This window comes from Rana temporaria, chromosome 9 (genome assembly GCF_905171775.1).
Source record: "Rana temporaria chromosome 9, aRanTem1.1, whole genome shotgun sequence".
Lineage (NCBI taxonomy): Eukaryota > Metazoa > Chordata > Amphibia > Anura > Ranidae > Rana > Rana temporaria.
Window position 1 is genome coordinate 100,213,621 of NC_053497.1, and position 20,774 is coordinate 100,234,394.

Here is a 20,774-nt window from a genome sequence, read left to right on the forward strand (position 1 = left end):
ATTGGGGGGCGGGGCTGAGACCGCCATTCGTGTCTATGGACACATATGCTGGACTCGGGAGCGTGCCCGCAAGATAACCCCCCGGGAGAGCGCTTCTCCTAGGGGGTTATCTGATGCGGGGGAAAAGCCGCAAGAGGCGGCGAGGGACCCCAGAAGTCGGTGCAAAACAAACTGCACAGTGGAGGCAACTATGGACATGTTTGTTATTTTTAAAGAATAAAAAAAAAAACGCAGCTTTACAACCCCTTTAAGTTTGTTCAGTCCGTTACTCTGCGCTTCAACCCCAAGAAGTGTCTCAACCCCTACCGGCACACCTAGCAAACAGTGTACTTGCAAACACAGCAAACAGACACAAATGTAGTGAACAGGAAATTTGTTTACTGGAAGACTTTCCACAACCAAACAGTGATCTGGTAACACAACAGTCAAGAATGGCTAACTGGTCTTTAACTGCTTGCTGACCAGCCATCGTTGTTACACGGCGGTAGGTTGGCTCTCCTGCACGAATCGCTGTATGTCAGTTCAGGCAGGCGTAGTGACAGTGACAAAAAGTGATAGAAAAGTCCTGGTCTTAAAAGTGGATAAAAACAAAGTCATCTCTTGTCTACATTTGTAATCCCATCACTACACATTAAATGAAGATATACAAAAGGCAGACATGTTTAAGGTTGCTGAATGGCAAGCATGGCTGCCTCCACTGATACACTGGAGGAGTGAGCATAGACACCCAGGTATAGGAAGTGTGTTTAATCGTAGATGACCAGATGAAAAAAAAGATAAAAACACATACAGCACCACATAAGAACCAGTAAGCTGTTATATATTAGGTTTCCATGTTTAGATACACACAATCAAATTTCTGTGTAAAAAAAAAAAAAAAAAAAACTCCATGCATCAGCAGGGATATGAATAGATACCAAAAAAATACAAATGGTTTCTTTGCCAGCAGTACATTCCGGTGTGATTGAACATGCATGTTAAATAGCACTGGTGTGAATGGGACCCAAGGACAAGGGTTATTGTACCTTGATGTTGCAAAAAAAAAAAAAAAAAACCTTTGAATGCGCAAATATTATGCAGTAATATTATGTCAAAGTATTTAAGATATTTAATGTGTGTTATTGTAATACATAAATCGGTAATCTCTACAATTTAACCTTCTTAACTCTAAATTGAGTTTATTAGTTAAGCGAACAAGACTGAGCTGGCCATATACAAGAATAGGAGTATGTATCCAGCTACTGCAATTAAAGATTTGACAGCTGATGTCATCTGACAGGACAATGCATTGCTAGTCATTATACTGAATTACAAAAAAAGAAAAGTGAAGACATTAAATTCACCTGGAGGCAAGGCCATTAATCATATGATGCAGACCAGGTTCATGTAAGTGTAGAACTACCATAATAAAATAGAAAACCCAAACAGATTCATCCAGAGTGATTTTTTTTTTACTTTCAAAGTTACATTTATATAAGCACCTACAATCGTTGCCTGTAGGATGTACATATACACTATTTTGTCAAAAGTATTGAGACGTCTGCCTTTACACGCACATGAACTTTAATGGCACCCCAGTCTTAGTCTGTAGGGCTCAATATTGAGTTGGCCCTCCCTTTGCAGCTATAACAGATTAAACTTTTCTGGGAAGGCTGTCCACAAGATTTAGGAGTGTGTCTATGAGAACGTTTGACCATTCTTCCAGGAAAAGGTGAGGCACTGATGTTGGACAAGAAACCCTGGCTCGCAGGCTCCCGTATTATTTATCCCAAAGGTGTTCTATCGGGTTGAGATCAGGACTCTGTGCAGGCCAGTCAAGTTCCTCCACCCCAAGCTCGCTCATTCATGACCTTATGGACCTTACTTTGTGCACAGTCATGTTGGAACAGGAAGGGGCCATCCCCAAACTGTTCCCATAAAGGTGGAAGCATGAAATTGTCCAAAATGTCTTGATATGCTGACGCTTTAATGCCGCGTACACACCATCACTTTATGTGATGAAAAAAAATTACGTTTTTAAAAACGTCACTTTAATTGACTGTGTGTGGGGGAAAAAGTCGTTTTATGTCTTGTAAAAAACGACCAAAAAAAATTGAAGCATGCTTCAATTTTATGTGTCGTTTTTCAAAAGTGCACTTTTTACTTCACAGAAATTGACCGTGTATAGCAAAAAACTTTGTTTTCTAAGACGTTTTTTCATCCACGCATGCCCAGAAGCTACTTATGAAGCAAGCTTCAATGGTAAAACGTGGTGGAACGTAACCTCACTTTGCAAGAACATTGTGAGAAAAACGATGGTGTGTAGGCAACTTCAGCTTTGAAAATTGAAGTTTCAAAAACTTCATTTTTTACTTCACAGAAAGTGTCATTTTTTTTCATCACATAAAGTGATGGTGTGTATGCGGCATAAGAGTTCTTCATTGGAACTAAGAGGCCAAGCCCAGGGCTGTCTTAATGAGAGGGCGCACTGCCCAGGGGCCTCGGCTGCATGGGGAGCCCCTGCAATTTTCCCAAAGCAGCTGGTCCTTGAGCCCACGCTGCCCCAAAATTGGAGGCCCCATGATGGCACTGAGAGCGATAGATGCAAAGGGGAGGCAGTCTGCCTCCTACCTACTTAATGTCTGTTTTCCTGCAATGTCATCATTGTAGGGGCCCCAGAGCATTACCTTGCCCAGAACCCATGATGCTATTAAGACGGCCCTGGCCAAGCCCAACCCCTGAAAAAACAACCCCACGCCATAATCCCCCTTCCACCAAATGATTTGGACCAGTGCACAAAGCAAGGTCCATAAAAGACATGGATGAGAGAGTTGGATATGGAGGAACGTGACTGGCATGCAGAGTCCTGACCTCAACTTGATAGAACACCTTTGGGATGAATTCGAGCAGAGACTATGAGCCAGGCCTTCACGTCCAACATCAGTGCCTGACCTCACAAATACGTTTCTGGAAGAATGGTCAAACATTCCCAGAGATACACTCCTAAACCTTGTGGACAGCCTTCTAGAAGAATTGAAGCTGTTATAGCAGCAAAGGGTTGGCCATATTGAACACTACGCAGACTAAGATGCCATTAAAGTTCATGTGCGTATAAAGGCAGGTGTCCCAATACTTTTGACAACATAGTGTACATACTCATGCATATACTACTGGTGTATTTAGACTCTGAACCATGTTATCTCTACACTGTCTGTTCAGGACAAAGCGAGAACTGAATGAATTTTTTAAAAGGCTGCCAAATCAGCTTAGTATATTCGAGTGCTGTCCCGAAGTTTAGGATGTCCTCACCCTACCCAATCATTATCCAGTCCTTTGAATGTAGAAGGTATAGGATGCAATACGTTTTATGCACACCATTCTTGTTTACTGTTAAATTCCTCCCCACAAAAGCTACATCATTCTGATCAACTCTTTATGATATAGGCACATTTCCAAATCTAAGAGGATCAGGATGAAGGGGCCATACATGACCACCAGTACAGGCCGAAGTGTGCCAGTACAAAGAATGGCAAATGGCTATTAATAGACTTGCCTTTCCACGTACACAACAAACCATAACTGCTAGCTGACCTCTGACAGATCAGGCCAAGCAAGCAAAGTAGTCCGATAATCTCTGATGTCAGACAAACGCACTAACCATGCTCTAGAGCAGTGTTTCTCAACTCCAGTCCTCAGGGCGCACCAACAGGTCATGTTTTCAGGATTTCCCTCAGATGAAATGGCTGTGGTAATTACTAAGGCAGTGAAACTGATAAAATCACCTGTGCAAAATAATGGAAAGCCTGAAAACAAGACCTGTTGGTGCGCCTTGAGGACTGGAGTTGAGAAACACTGCTCTAGAGAATAGATGGTGGTAGCCCAATGATGTGGAAGAAGTATATTGGGTGAGAAAATAATCCCCACCCTCCAAAAAAAAGGTTTTGTTTGGGTGTCCACTTTATTGCAAACACAGTATACACAAATGTTTAAATTTCAACCAAAAAGATTCACGTCAGCTGCTAAGACCCCTTTCACACTGAGGAGTTTTTCAGGCGTTTTAGCGCTAAAAAAAGTGCATTAAATACTGCCTGAAAAACTCCTGCCCTGCAGTCTCAGTGTGAAAGCCCAAGGGCCCAAGTCCTAGATGCTAGCCGCATCTTTGGAGCGGTATAGGAGCGGTGTGTTTACCGCTCCTTCCCATTGAAAACGATGGGAAACTGCATTAATACCGCTGGCAATGCGCCTCTGCAGAGGCGCATTGCTGGTGGTATTAACCGTTTTTTAAGCCGCTAGCGGGGGTTAAAACCGCACCGCTAGCGGCCGAATACCGCCGCAATTCAGACGGTATAGCACCACTAAAAATAGCACCGCTATACCGTCAGGGCACCTCCCGCCCCAGTGTGAAAGGGGCCTTAAAGAGGAGTTCCACCCAAATTTAAACTTCGGCTTAACCCACTCCTCACCCCCTTACATGCCACATTTGGCATGTAATTTTTTTTTGGGGGGGGGGGGGGGGGGGGAGTGGGGGCTTCAGGAGGAGTGGGACTTCCTGTCCCACTTCCTCCTTCCTGTAGGCGACTAAGCTTAATCGCCTACAGGAAGGGGCAGCTGTAGGCGATCGCCTAGGATACGTCACAGGTCCTAGGCGATCTCCTGGCCAATTATACGGCGCGGCGCCGGGCCGGGCCGCTCGCGCATGCACAGTGCCGCTCGCGCATGCGCAGTGGGTGCCCGGCCGTGAAGCCGAAAGCTGTCACTGCCGGGTGCCCACACTGAGAATGAAGACGCCGGCCGGGGAGGGGGGGGGGGAGAGGAGCGGAGCCCCGGCCAGCGCGTCGCTGGAGCAGGTAAGTGTCTGTTTATTAAAAGCCATCAGCTACACTTTTTGTAGCTGCTGACTTTTAATAAACATACAAATTGGCTGGAACTCCCCTTTAAGCTGGCCATAGCCCATAGGATTTATTATCTGATCTGATGAACTTACACCACACTTAGCTAGTTGAAGAAATGGATATGACCCTTCGAAGGCGTATATACTTTTCTGCTAATGTCCCATCTGATGTTTAGCATTGCTGAAGTGAAAAGAAGGTATTGCATATCACTTTATAAAGGACTTGATGAGTCTTGACTTTAGTTCAGGGAAATTCGACCTTCCAAAATGCTTCAGGGTACAAGGATTTGGAGTTTGGGTCTCGTAAACTAGGTTGATGCTTCGGGACTCTTTCTCTATCAAAGGAGCATGTTCCCTTGGAGGGTTAGTGACGATTGTGAGAATGTTTGCTTTGTATATTGTGAGAGCATATTGGAATGTCCTGAAGGTTGACCTGTACCTCTGATTTATGCATATGTCTCGTACTGACTTGGGTCATTAACTTGGCCTTTGAAAGGTGTCCATGGAACTAAATGTGGTTGTGCATCCTTGACAAATTATTATAAAATTAGGTATGTGTGTGTGTGTGTGAGAGAGATTATATATAATCTCTATCCCCATTTAGGACAAAGTGAGTCCTTGTAAAATCTCCTCTCCAAATTTTGATCAGCCTTTTGGCTTTAAACATCAGTGGTGAGATCAACCAGAAATCACGACTCCGCCAAGCTTGTACAGCCATTACAAAGTCAAAATGAAGCAGTCAAACTATTAGGAGCTGAAGACAACATCAGTGGCTGACCACCCGAAATATCACTTCTGGGTAAAATATATGGAGCCTATTGGTATAATAACATACAGAAAATGGGAGAGAAAGAAAGTCAGACATTACTCTGCACCTCTGCGCCTGCACCTAGCGACTATACTATTCTGAATGTAATGAGCAAAGCTGGCTTAAATGCACAAAGGTCTGGGCAGGTCTGTTTAGAAAGTGAAGCAAGACAATGAGCATCACATACAACTTTTTTTTTCTTATTCACTATCTATCAGGAATAGGATTTTCCCATTACAATATTTAAACATACAGTACAAACATCCATTGTAGACATATGGTAAGAGTGTAAAGGAATAAAGGAAGCTGCATGCAAACAGAAAGACACCTTTCAGCCAGACACAAGACAAACAAAAATGGACCCTACAGCATAAATAAAGACATATGACCCAAACAAGAACTGTGAAAATGGACAGAGAACATAAACATCTCAGAAAGGCTGGCGATACTATATATCACATGCATTACTTTGTATCACATGCATTACTTTGAAGGATGTGTCCATCATACAAATGCATTTCTACCAACAGAGCTGTAAACAGAATATACAATAATTGTCCTGTTACGATTCAAAAGATTAAAACGCAATGGGGAAGACTTACTAAAACGGTGGCACACAGAATCTGGTGCAGCTGTGCATGGTAGCCAATCAGCTTCTAACTTCAGCCTGCTCAATTAAGCTTTGACAATAAAACCTGGAAGCCGATTGGTTTCTATGCAGAGCTGCACCAGATTTTACATAATGCAGTTTAAGTAAATCAACCCCCGAAGTGTCTTTTTGATAGGATCAATAATGCAAAGGTCACATACCCCAAAGCTTTGCTCCTTAGTCCAATGCAACTATGAAGAGGCAAGTTCCAGGAATGTCATGCAGAAAGCGACTGTCCCAACACAGCTGTATGGCAATAGGCTACTCTTCCTTCCTCAGAGAAGTTTATTAGATTGCCCAGCAAATAGGTGAGCAAGCAGCTGAGAAAACTCTTGCCTGCCAAAGCCCTCCACTCTTCTGTGACATGCCAGGAATTTCCATGGTATTAAACGAGCACCTCGTGCAGGGAGGAGCTGTGTGGGGGGGAGTAAGGAGTGAAAGAGGCCTAGTCATCTTCAGTTTCATGAGAATGAACTCTTCATAACTAGCACCCAACTCTTCATCTCAGCTACAGCCAGATATTTAACATTGAAAGATAAATGATTAAACAACTTTGGCATTCAAAACAACATGACAATGACATCAAGTACTAGGGAGAAGGTTACTTTAATAATGCAAACTGCAAAAAAAAAACGAAACGCTAAAAAAAAAAAAAACAAGTGTTTGAATCTTATCTAACCACACTGCATGTTGAATATAGAAGAGGACACTATGCCGAAAAATTTCTAAAACTTTGTTTGTTTATTTATAAAAAAAAAAAAAATTAACAAAAAAAAAAACAAACAAAAAGGGAGACTAGGCCAAGGTACCAAAACAGAGGTTTCAGGACATATCACAGCAAGTACAGGCCACCAGGAGCAGAGTCAGGAAATATGGGAGACATTTTGCTGTTGGAGTATCTGCGACAAACATACCAGAGACTGACTCAAACCAGCAAACTCCATGTTTTAGGTAAGTTAAGTAGTTTGTTGTTTGGACCAAGCAGATCAAAACTATTTACTTCCCTAGCAGGTGCAGCAGCTGCGAATGCTGTATAAAAACTATATGTAGCCGTGATAACTACATACAGTATACAGCACTGTGTTCCGGGGTCCTATCATTATGGGCCCCCTATTAGATAGTGCCTGGCCTTGACTGCGCATGCGCAATCAGAGATCATGGAAATCTCCAAGATGAACATCTGTTCCATCAGCTGTAGTTGGAGCATGCGCAGTTAACACGCCGCTCGCTCCCGATGCTTATCAACGCTGCTTGCTTCATCAGTAACCCATCTCGATAGAACAGCGCTGGCAGCGCTCACTCAATACAGCAAGGGCGGATGTATTTTTCAGAGGGGCGGCTGTATTATTGAGCACTGGCCATCATACATTTCTTGTATTCAGTGAGCATGGCCTCTTATAATCATATCCGCCTCTTTGATAAAACCATCCGCCCCTTGCTGTATTGAGTGAGTGCGGGTAGCGCTGTTCTATTGAGATAGGTCCCCCATCTGATAGAGCGAGCGGCGTGTTAACTACGCATGCTCCAACTACAGCTGATGGATCAGTTGTTCATTCTCTGAGACTTCCGTGATCTCCGATTGTGCATGCGCAGTCTAGGCCGGGCACTATCTGATAGGGGACCCATATTGATAGAACACCAGCAACAAGATGGGGTGTTCTCATCATGCTCCCAGAACAAAATCAAGTTCGGCCGGGTTATGCCTAGCACACACAATGGGAATATTGTACCAAAAAAAAAAAAAAAATTGGAGCAATCATCTGATAATCTATTTATTAGTACACAGCTTTCGACAACCAGAACACTACAGTTCATGTGAAAATATCCAAAAAAGACATAAGAAATGTTTCTTGTGAGATATCAGAACAAATTATTTTTGTGTAATTAGTATAATATTGGTATGGAAAAAAATTGAGTGACTAAGACCACGCATGCTCAGAAACAAAATAATACATTAGAATACAGTGCATTACATCATTTCTGAAGTTATATTCTGTCTTACAAGAATTTTCGTGACTTTAGTAACCCATTCGTTTTTGATGAGACTAGCATGACAAAAACTAAACAGAACGATCATTTGTCTGATATTCTCATCATGTATGCTACAGTATGCTTTAGGCAAAATCAATGATGTGCAGCAGATGCTGGGGTGAGTGCATATAGAGCTGGTTACAGGAGATCAGCAGCACTGAGATATAAAAAAAAAGTGAAAACAGTATTTTATGGGGAAAAAGGTAAATTGTTTACAACGCACAATAAGTTGCATATGCTAAACGTCATCTGGTTGATCGAAGCTCTACTATAATGATAACCAATGTACTGTGACACACAAACTATTTATAGGTAGTAATTTCTGGCGCCTGCATAGCGGTGATCCAGTGTGGTATATCAGTTTTCATGTCTTTTATATATAGAAAGGAAGATATGGATCACTTTACATGGACACCTGTAGTGATGTCATACATCAAAGGCTGGATTCACACCCATGCATTTTTAGTGATTTTTGCAGATTTGCACTACAGAACGTGTCCCATAGGAAACCATGTTAAATGGCCTGTAGTGCAAATCAGAAAAATGCAAAAAGCACTAAAAATGCATAGGTGTGAATCCAGCCTAATAGAAGGATTACACCTTTTCCTTCCACTGATTTGTGTAGCGCCAGGCTCCCAATGACAAGGGCGCTACTATAAATTTAGGGGGTGTCTGAGCCAATAGTTGGGCTCGAACTTTACTAATTTCATGGAAATTAGCCTCTGTTCTGGCTATGGTTGTGCTTGCTAGAAGTTTTCCCTTGTTGCCTGTAAGTGGCGTTACCACTTCAGGCCCATGTTGGAACTCGGGCTACCGTGGTGTGTTAAGTGACCCTTCTCGGCAGTAGCCCAGTGGGAGTGGTGCCCCGCTGTGCATGCTGGGAAGGGATACTTAAGGGGCAGACGCCGTTTTTCACATTATAGGCTTACCTATAGGTAAAAAGAAGGTATCAGACCCATACAGAGTGGCTTTTTTTGTCAGGAATACACCTACTCAAACTCACATTGTGAAAAGGAGCAATAAAGCACAACAAGCATGCTGCATTACAAAGCAGGAATGTGGGTGGTGTGTAGGTAATAAGTAAATATAGTTAAACTTCGCTACATTATCTTTTATACACATTTTCTACCTTTAGGCATTGAAAAAAATAAAAATAAAAAAACTTGACAGGGAGGCGTTTTGAAAGACCAAACGATACATGGATAAAGAGGATAGAATGGAGCAGGCACACCACAGAATGTGCTGAATGTGCAGGGGTTATTAACATGAGCCGTTTTGCCAGGGGCAAGAACTGTGTGTCTAGCATCTAAATCCAGACAATAGGGAATCCCCATTAATATCATCATCTGGAGCTGTCTGCAGGATAGGTGGGAGAAGGGCGAGCACCCACTAGAACTGCCGTGTTGAGTCACAATTTTCAGTTAGAAAACATTCTGCTCTAGCCGTCTCCTGACTGTTTCTATTTGTTCAGTGTGCAGCACTGCCAATAAATAGAAAGCCTAATGTGCTATAACAAAGTGAGCTCTAATCTTCGGGTCCATGGGCAAAAATGTACATTTCGATTACCAAAGTACAATCAAATTGTTCACAAAACGCATTTGGTCTGTGAAAGTTCATATTAACCCAGATCATAGTATAGCTTAAAGTGTTACTAAACCCAGGACCCTGCATTCACTATATCTGGTCTCCCACAGTACATGGAAATGTGATTATTTTAGTAAATATAAACTGCTAAATGCCTTTTCTCATCAGCGGTATATAGCAGTCTTGCGACTTGTATCAGTTCCTAGTAAAGCTTGTAGGAGTTTTCATTTGCCCCTGATCCTCTGTCTGGACAGTGCTGATTGGCCCTGTGCTGATCACATGAACTCTCGCAAAAAGAAAGAAAAACTCTCTAGCAATACACACCAAACTTAGCATGTGCAGCCCGACTCCAAATGCTCTGTTCTATCACGATATGGGTTGAAGTCAGGTAAAGAGGAGGATCAGAGACAGGATCACAAAGCCTTTATACACAATACAGAGGATTAACCCCTTAGGTTCCACAGAAAGTAAAACAAGCATGGTTCACTGCATATACAGACTGGATTTTACTGCTGTGGGTTTACTAACACTTTAAAGTGGCTGTAAACCCCGCCTTACAACTTGCACCTACAGGTAAGCCTAGATTAAGGCTTACCTTTAGGTGCAAGAAATATCTCCTTAACCTACACGGTTAAGGAGATATTTGCAGTAAGGACGGCACCGATGTCTACGGCGCATGCGCGCTGTAGACAACGGCACAGCCGCACTGAGCGTGCACTGTTTGTCAATGGGTTACTGGGGGGGTTAATGCCGTAATCCCGCACATGCACGGGTATCTGCCGGTCCCACGCGCATGCGCGGGAGTGACGTCATCACCATTCCGACCAGTCACAGAGCCGGAGCGGCGATACAAGGAAGAAGATGGTAGGAGACATGACGGAAGCGGCAGAGGGGACTGAGGAGAACTTCGGGGGCTCCGATCTCCTACTAGCTCATTATGACTTTCTCTTGCAGGGTTTAATAAAATAAAGTTGAGGGTTTACTTCCTCTTTAAAGTAGTTAGTCACATTCAGCTCAGTTTTAATGTGTGACAACATACCCCACCAGTCACCATGAAATGTTCCATGGCAGATGGTGACTGCCCAAAAACATGATGAACCCCACAAACATTCAAGTTAGCCTACCCAGAAAACTTCCATTAAACCAGTGTTTCTCAATTCCAGTCCTCAGGCCCCCCCAACAGGTCAGGTTTTCAGGATTTCCCTCAGATGAAAAGGCTGTGGTGATTACTAAGGCAGTGAAACTGATCAAATCACCTGTGCAAAATAATGGAAATCCTGAAAACCTGACCTGTTGGGGGGGCCTGAGGACTGGAATTGAGAAACACTGCATTAAACAAAGATGAAGCACAGGTTAATATTGATACAAACATTGAATGAAAACCTCTATCAAGATTTTTTTTTTTTTAACAGATTGGATTGTAATTGGGTGTCAGTGGATTATAGTTTTTCTGCACAAAAGACACACATTTGTGTTTTCTGGGAACAAAGTGCCATGTTAGAAAATGTTACCCGATCACTTGTTTTCATCAGCATACAGAGTGACTGCACATTTTCCCCATCCAACGTCCTAAACAGGAGCACTCGTGCAAATAGAGCACTCCAAATCAGAAGACAATTGAATTGTGCATGCATGTCAGACCAATGTCTAATGTCTGTGGTGTACACGTCTTCTCCTAAAGGACAAGCAGCAGTGTAAGTTTTTCCCTTAACTATGTCAACTCTATCTCTCTGGTTATAATGAACTTACTAAAAAGGTACTACCACCTATGTATTGCCTTATTCCAAAGAAGTTTCTTCCTGTTTTCTCGTCTTATCCTAGACAGGACTGGTCAACTGCCAAACACTGGGCTCTGTCTGGATCTTTTCCTCTGTAGATTACAAAATCCTTAAATAAAGAATAATAAAAACAAAAAAAAAAACACACAACAACAACAACACACACAAAAGCTTGAGTGTGAGATTTGTCCATCACCATGGATAAAGGAATCTATATATGTATGGCCTGCTTATGCGCCATTATTGTAGATAGAGCTCCACTTACATAGGATACCTGTAAATTGTCAAGTATCATCTCATGTTATGATGACTATAATGATCAGTGAGCTGATAAGTCTGTATATTTATAGATTAAACTACCCATGTACAGTCTACCAATGGAATGCCTTAGACATACCACGTATAAAATGTTAAAAGCTTTTCTGCACAAAGTTTACTTTCATGCAATGTCAATGTTTGACAAGGCAGTCGGTGTATAAATATTACACTCTCTAGAGGTCGATCAGTGTACGCACTTAGTGTGCTGGGTAAAAACGTGTCCTCAAATTAATGTGCGTGACAACTTTTTTTAAATAATAATAATAAAAAAATAAAAAAAACGCATCAGGCAGCATAGCTCCACATTTTCTGAGATAGGAAAGAGGGACATGTGAAGGACACACATCCCTGAAGGGAGCGAGCATGCGGGTTTGCCACCACAGGAAGCAGCTTCCTATGGGGGTGCAAAAAGAAAAGGAGGAGCCAAGAGCCCTGGTGGGGGACCCCAGAAGAGGAGGTTCATGGTCACTCTGCAAGATACCATGTTTGTCATTTAAAAAAAAAAAAAAAAAAAAAAGATATATAGCTTTTACAACTGCAAGGTATTTAGAGGTATTCACATCTGTTCAAAATGAGGGGCAACTGTTTTGATTCCAAAAAGAAGGATTGCTCCTCAAAACGAGGGACAGTTGGAAGGTATGAGGCAGCAATAGCAAAGTCTGCTCTTTAGCTGAACAATTATTCTTTCTATAGCTCATTTTCATAGTTCTTTGCTTAAATAAAAGGATATTTTTCAGCATGCTTCAAGATTTCTGCACAGATTGTTGGTACCACATTTTTTTCTGTACACTAAAAACTTTACAACTATAAGAAGAAAAATTCTCAATGTGTATGTTCAGGGTTTCATAAAAGTATATTTTCCATATTTAAAGGCCCCTTTCACACGGGCGCCTCCACTAAGCAGAGTCCACTTGCTCAGCGGGGAAAATCGCCCCACTGATCCCCGCTGAGCAGGCTGATGACAGGTCTGTGTTCGCTCCGCTATGCAGAGCAGACACAGACCAGCTCTCCTCTATGAGGCAATTGGATGGAAACAGACCGCCTGTCCATTTCCATCTGATCCCCCAGACAGATGTGGACTAGGACCACCATCCATCTGTTTTTGGTGGACAGGATTGGATAGCAGGGGTGTTAGTGGACATGTCACGCCATAGAAGAGCCCGGAGGGTCCGATTAGCCTGTGTGAAACTAGCCTAAGAGAGTCTCATAGTTAACTCATTAGGTGAGTTGTTAAAGGTATACGGTCATCTGAACTAACAGACATAGGCTTTTCGATGAAGGCCCCAAATCTTTATTCTGCCACTTAAAGTGTTTGTTACCCCAGCATTCCATATTCCTAATTTGTGCCTGCTGTACCATGTACTTGTATGAAAAAGTATCCCGTTCTCTTTGTATTGCTTCCTTTATGTGAATTCCCTGGTTATTCTGCCAATCCCTCTGCTTTCCTATTAAAAACTGACCACACTAAGCAGGAGAACACACCATGGTCAGTTCTCTAGATATGCTGGAAACTCAGCTTGTCCTCCTACAATGATCAGACTTGTCCTAAAACACCCACTCAGCACAGCCTTTCACTGAAGATCAGTGTACCGTTGTTTCTCCTCTGCCCAGCTCTAAATGCAGCTGAGAACACAGGAAATGCAATTTTTTAATAAAAGGAAAAAAGGGATTTTTAATACAGCTTACCTGTAAAATCCTTTTCTTGGAGTACATCACGGGACACAGAGCAGCATATTCATTACTATGTGGGTTATATGGAGTACCTTCAGGTGATGGACACTGGCAATCTCAAACAGGAAGTGCCCCTCCCTATATAACCCCCTCCCATAGGAGGAGTACCTCAGTTTTGTAGCAAGCAGTATGCCTCCCAAAATGGTCCCCACAAGAGGGGTGGGAGCTCTGTGTCCCGTGATGTACTCCAAGAAAAGGATTTTACAGGTAAGCTGTATTAAAAATCCCTTTTTCTTTCTCGTACATCACGGGACACAGAGCAGCATATTCATTACTATGTGGGATGTCCTAAAGCAATGCTTTACTGAGGGGAGGGAGAAATCTTCCCAAGACACAAGGATTTAATTCAGAGATACTCTCAAATAATAATAAATCCAACTTAGTTGAGAAAATTAAATTTAAACTTAAATTTTAACTCAAGGGTGCCCCCCGATTCTGAGGGTCTTAAATCGCAGCCCGCAGCACTGCCTGCCCAAAGGCTGTATCTGTATTCCTTCTTACATCCACCTGGTAAAATTTTGTAAACGTGTGGACTGAAGACCAGGTTGCCGCCTTGCATACTTGAGCCATAGAGATCTGATGGTGTGCTGCCCAGGAGGCGCCCATGGCCCTGGTAGAATGGGCCTTTACTGACAACGGAGGAGGCAACCTCTTCAAGCCGTAGGCCTGAATAATTAACTGTTTAATCCATCTCGAAATGGTGGATTTTGCAGCTGCCTGCCCCTTCTTGGGCCCATCTGGCAAAATGAATAACACATCTGTTTTCCGAATCTTCTCTGTAGCTTTAAGATAGGCCTTCATGGCCCTGACAATATCCAAGGTATGCAGCAACCCTTCCTTTCTGGAAGTGGGCTTTGGAAAAAAGGATGGTAATACCAAATCCTGGTTCAGGTGAAAACTGGATATAACCTTTGGTAAAAAGGAAGGATGAGGACGGAGAACCACCTTGTCCTTATGCAGAATAAGATATGGCTCCTTACAAGATAAGGCTGCCAACTCTGACACTCTTCTGGCGGAAACTATGGCGACCAGAAATACCAACTTCCTTGTTAGTAAAACCAAAGGAACTTCAGCCAACGGCTCAAAGGGTTGTTTCTGTAGAGTTGACAGAACAAGATTCAAGTCCCACGGACAAAGTGGTGACTTAACCGGAGGATTAATACGCAAGACCCCCTGAATGAAGGTCTTAACCAGCGAGTGGGTGGCCAGCGGCCTCTGAAACCACACTGACAAAGCTGAAATCTGTCCCTTGATTGTGCTTAATGCCAATCCTTTATCCACTCCTAGCTGGAGAAAACTTAATACTCTATCAATGGTATATTTGCGGGAAAGCCATTTCTTGGACTCGCACCAGCCTACATAGGCCCTCCAAACCCTGTAATAAATTACTCTGGAGACTGGCTTTCTAGCCTTAATCAGGGTAGAGATTACTTGTCTAGATAGACCTCTACCCCTAAGAATCAGGGATTCAGCCGCCAGGCCGTCAAATTTAGACGCCGTAATGCAGGGTGGAGGATCGGGCCTTGTGAGAGTAGGTCTGGTCGTAGAGGAAGCGTCCAAGGGTCTCCCACTGACATCTTTAGGATTAGTGAGTACCATGCCCTTCTGGGCCATGCTGGAGCTATCAGAATGACTGGCTTGTGCTCCACCCTGATCCTGCGCAACAGGCGGGGTAGTAACTGGAGCGGAGGGAAGGCATATAGAAGATTGAACTGATGCCAAGGGTAAACTAACGCATCGGTCCCGCAGGCCATAGGGTCCCGAGTCCGGGACATGAACCTGTCTAGTTTCTTGTTGAGCCTTGACGCCATGATATCCACGTCCGGCATTCCCCACTTCTGGCAAATTATCTGAAATATTTGCGGATGCAGAGACCATTCCCCTGGCGACAGAGTCTGACGACTCAAGAAGTCCGCCTGCAGGTTGTCCACCCCGGGAATGAATATTGCCGATATGCAGGGCACATGATTCTCTGCCCATAGGAAAATTAAGCTCACTTCTCTCTGAGCTGCTTGACTCTTGGTTCCCCCTTGGTGATTTATATATGCCACAGCCGTGGCATTGTCTGATTGTATCCTCACCGGGAACCCCTGTAATTTGGAGGTCCAAGCCCTGAGGGCTAGCCGAGCAGCTCTGAGCTCCAAGATATTGATGGGCAATTGACTCTCCTCCTGTGCCCACGTACCTTGGTGAGTGCACCCATCCAAGATCGCTCCCCAGCCCTTCAGGCTGGCATCTGTGGTCACTATCTTCCATGTCACGGGGCTGAAAGATTTTCCCTTCAGTAGATTCTGAGGGTTTAACCACCAACACAGACTCTGCCGGACTCTTGATGAGAGTGGCAACGGAAATTCCAAGGCCTGTGGCCTCTTGCTCCATGCTGACAGAATGGCTGCCTGCAGGACACGAGTGTGACTTTGAGCGTATGGCACCGCTTCGAAGGTGGCCACTAGCTTGCCTAGTAATCGCATGCATAGGCGAATCGTTGGTTCTCTCTTGCTTAGAACCAGATGTATCAATTCTTTGATAGCCTCGACCTTTATTCGAGGCAGGAACACCCTTTGTTGTTCCGTGTCTAATGACATGCCGAGATATTCCAACCTTTTTGTGGGTTGGAAAGCTGATTTTTCTCGGTTTAGGACCCAACCGAACCTCTCTAGGTATCGAACCGTGAGAGCCACTGCTCGCTCCAGGCCAGGAGATGAATGATCTATGATTAGAAGGTCGTCCAGGTATGCTAGGACAATGATCCCCTGGATTCTTAGGTTGGCTAGAATTGGAGCTAGGACCTTGGTGAATACTCGAGGAGCCGTAGCCAACCCGAAAGGGAGTGCCACAAATTGAAAATGACGCCGAGCCACTGTGAAGCGTAGAAACCTTTGATGTGGCTGAAAAATTGGCACATGAAGGTAAGCATCCTTTATGTCTATGGAGGCCAGAAAGTCGTCTTTCTGAAGTGCGGCGGCTGCCGATCGCACGGATTCCATCCGGAACGAGCGTACTTTTAAGTACGCATTTAATCCCTTTAAGTCCAAGATTGGCCTGACATCGCCGTTGGGCTTTGGGATGATGAACAGATTGGAGTAGAACCCTAGCCCCTGTTCCTGGGCTGGTACCTCTACTATCACGCCTTGGTAAAGCAAATGATTTAATGCTGCCATTAAGGCGGCCTTCTTTGTCGGCTCGACTGGTACTCTCGACTCCTGATAATGAGGTGGAGGGATTCTTAGAAATTCTAATTTGTAGCCTGTGGCCACGGAAGACCGGACCCACTTGTCGGGAATGTCGGTCTCCCAAATTTCTGAAAAAAGACGCAGCCTTCCCCCCACCTTCGTGGGTGGGGGCGTCCCTTCATGAGGCAGACTTAGGGGCTGTCTTTGCTGGTTTACGATACCACTGCTTCTTGCCTCCAAAGGCTTGTCCTGGTGGCTTATTGTTAAAGTATGATCTCGCAGGAGGCCGTCGATACTGCCTGGAATTGGCGGGCCCCTGAGCAGGGGGAAGCTGCCGTTTGAACGCAGGTCCCCGGACCTTCTTTTTTACTGGTAGAAGTGTACTTTTGCCACTTGAAATAGTCTGAATGTATTTATCCAGATCTTCTCCGAAGAGTCGTTCTCCATGGAAGGGAAACCCTGCCAGGAGCTTTTTGCATGGGGGCTCAGCCTCCCAGTTCTTTAACCATAAGAGCCTTCTCATATGTACTAAAAATAGTGACAGACGAGACGCTTGCTGGATGGAATCCCTTATAGCATCCACCGCGAAGCACATGGCTCTAGGAATATCAGATAATTCTTCCGCCTGTTGGGCCGGAATAACCTTAAGCATTTGTCTTGTCTGGTCTGTTAGTGCCTGACAAACTCCAATAGCAGCCACCGCTGGCTGTATTACTGCACCCGCCGTAGTAAAGGATGCTTTTAAAAGCGTCTCCAAACGCTTATCAACCGGTTCTTTAAACACCTGTATGTTTTCTACCGGGCAAGTCAAGGACTTATTTACACAGGAGATGGCGGCATCCACCACTGGGAGAGTCCACTTTTTGGCAAATTTTTCTTCCATAGGATAGACGACGGAAAATTTTTTAGGTGGTAAAAAGATTCTGTCTGGTCGTGCCCAATCCTGGAAGATTACCTCCTCTAAAAGAGGATGGACTGGAAAAACAGCGCTACTGCGAGGCGTTTTCAAAGAGCCTAAAGATGATACGGCCGGACCCTGAGGTTCCGGTAAAGGCAAATTAAACGCCAAGTGGACCATGTCTGTCAGAGAATGAACCCAGAAGCTTTCCGCTTGGGAGGCCGAGCAAGGCTCTTCATTAGCCGAACCCTCAACCTCTGAACCAATTTGGTCCCGGTCCAAATGATCCTCCTGCAACTCAAATCCCCCCGGGGAGAGAACCTCAGCATCTGAGGGTCCACACTCAGGCGACGGAGACCTAGTCCGCTTTTTACCCGGTGTAGATTTGGCTATCATAGCCGCCAATCTTTTCTCTAGCCCCTCCAAGGAGGCGGCTAGCATACTCTCTGTGATAAACACAGGGTTGGGTGGATCTGATGTAGCCTCAGCACCAGATCTCCCTAATGGCTTAACCAAGGTGCCCAATGGTGTAATAACCTGTGGGGAAAGTACCGGCATAGGCCGATCTGAACCGTCAGAATCTGAGGGGGGGCCCCTTTCTTTTGTACCCCCTGATCCTGAACCCTTGGAAGCCATGGTACAATACCGAGGTACCCCTGCTTACAACCCTTGATGGTTGTAGCTAGGAGAAAATAATAGTACGGTTTTAGGGAACGGTATTAACAATTAACGTCCAAAAACCAAAAACGGGAAGACCAGTATGTTTCCTATATATTTTTTTTTTTTTTTTTTCAAAAACCTTTTTTTTTTTTTTTTTTTTTTTATGAAAACATGCTGTCTTCCCTCAAAAAATTGCAAGTATCCATCTGCTGTATAAGGAATTTTTTAGGCTAGTAACCACACAGCTAGTTCTGTTCACCAGAACTGCAATACTTCCTTGCGCCACTGGGTGCCCTCAGCCGCACTGCAACCGCTCTGCGTCCTCCTCCTTCAAGCTCAGCAAGCAACTGAGCTACACAGCATAGAGGAAGGGCCGCCCCTTCCTTTTATGAGACCGGATGTCCCGTCCCTCTTTCTCCACAACGGCGCGAATCATCACCCTGCGCCTATATTACAGGGCGCGCGCCCGCGCGCGCGCCCCTGTTGCGGAGGATGGGGCCACGCCGGAAGCGTCTGACATGCTGGAGGAGGACACCGCACGGCACCCAGACAGGTAAGGCCTCAGGTGAGTCACTGACCCCCCAGTCCTGGGAAAGCATAGCTAACACACAGCTCTTTTCCCAACCCAGCGCCCAGCAGACAATTTACAATGCAACACATATCTTTAGGAAGATCACACATGGGAGCCCATACACAGACCATCCTGTCTCTTTGATAGACATAGTGGCCCAAAACTGCCAATGCAAGAGCATACTCAGGCACATCCCCCAAAGATCTCCCTAGAGAGCCTGCCGACGAACCAAGTCCCGCAGGCCCCCCCTTTCTTACCTGCTCCATGCCGCAGGACTTTGCATAGCAAGCGGTCCAATCTTCCCCCATCTCCGTGGGTGGCGTACTAGACCTTCAGGCCCTGGGGTCCTAAAAAGGAACCCACTGTCCTGGGCCCATATAGCACCCTGGCAAACAGGTTACCTTAGGTACCGCAGAGGTTCTAAGTCCTGGGCCCAGGGTCCAGCTCTCTAAAAAGAGAAGCATTATGGGCAAAACCCCACGGTTTGGGGCCCGGGTACTGTCCACTTTGGCTCTGAGGCACCTTGGACAGATCCGGTTAGCCTGCCTTGATCCCAAGGATGTAGGAGACAAGCTATTCCATGACCAACACCTAAGACACTGGCGAAAAAACTGAGGTACTCCTCCTATGGGAGGGGGTTATATAGGGAGGGGCACTTCCTGTTTGAGATTGCCAGTGTCCATCACCTGAAGGTACTCCATATAACCCACATAGTAATGAATATGCTGCTCTGTGTCCCGTGATGTACGAGAAAGAAAAGAAAAAAAGAAAAAAAACAAAGGGCATTTATAATGTTTATCTATATGCATATGTTTTGCCTTTCGTTTTGGTTTTAAACTGAATTGGCTGTTTTATAAAGATGATCATTTACAAAACACTTAAAAAGTTTATGTATAGCCCAAATATTGAAATAAAAAATAAATAAATAAAATCCCTGCACTACTCCTTATCTAACCACAAAAAAAAAAAAAAAATGTAACTACCAAGAGCAGCTACCACTAAAATGTGTAGTTACAACACATTAATTGTTAATATTTGTGTATAATATAGTGAAGCATTCCACTTATTCAAAATATAAAACAAAAGATATGTTCATTCATCCAATAAACAGTCCCTGCTAATGAAAAGTAAATCACACCACTTTTTCAGTGTATGAACCATCTTTACCATTAAAAAAAAAAAAAAAAAAACACACGTGGATGCGTCCTCACCTCCTACGACGGACCTCACCACTGTAACGGAGGTCTAAATTTGACTTTAAAGACACATGCCCCTTTCACACGGTCGGACCGTTCAGGTGGCGGACCGGAACCGCCACTCCATGCATGCCTATGGAGCGTCAGATGTCAGTGGAGACATGTCCGCTGACATCCCACCCAATCTGATCCGCCAAAATCAGACGGATGGTGATACGTCCCCAGGGATACACAAAATGAACTTAATAATCAGAAAAAAACTAGGATTGAGATCCTAGCACTCAGATTACGTCAAAACAAATGAGCACCTACATACAAGTATACACACAAAACTGCAAGGATATCATAAGATTACGTTCAAAATCTGTGTGTATTGCAAAAAGTAACGGTTACAGCATAAAAAAAACACTTTGTTAATTGAAAGGTGGTGCTGCTGTTACACTTATAAAGGGTTCCTTGTATTATAAATGCTGACACCAATAAAGCACCAGCAAGGATTCCAACCAC

The 20,774-nt window shown here is 44.2% G+C and overlaps 1 protein-coding gene across 3 annotated transcripts in view; it reads right to left on the bottom strand.

The window, feature by feature from the left end:
* LOC120913773 (ligand of Numb protein X 2-like) overlaps window positions 1-20,774 on the bottom strand; it is a 96,759-nt gene that overhangs the window by 55,618 nt on the left and 20,367 nt on the right. The window contains exon 1 of one of the 3 annotated variants that reach the window (XM_040323974.1): window positions 6,489-6,706. The exons of the other annotated variants lie outside the window; for them this stretch is intronic. The gene's annotated coding sequence lies outside the window, so the exon portion shown is untranslated. Of the gene's footprint in view, window positions 1-6,488; window positions 6,707-20,774 lie in introns of those variants that run through there. 3 annotated transcript variants of the gene reach the window in all.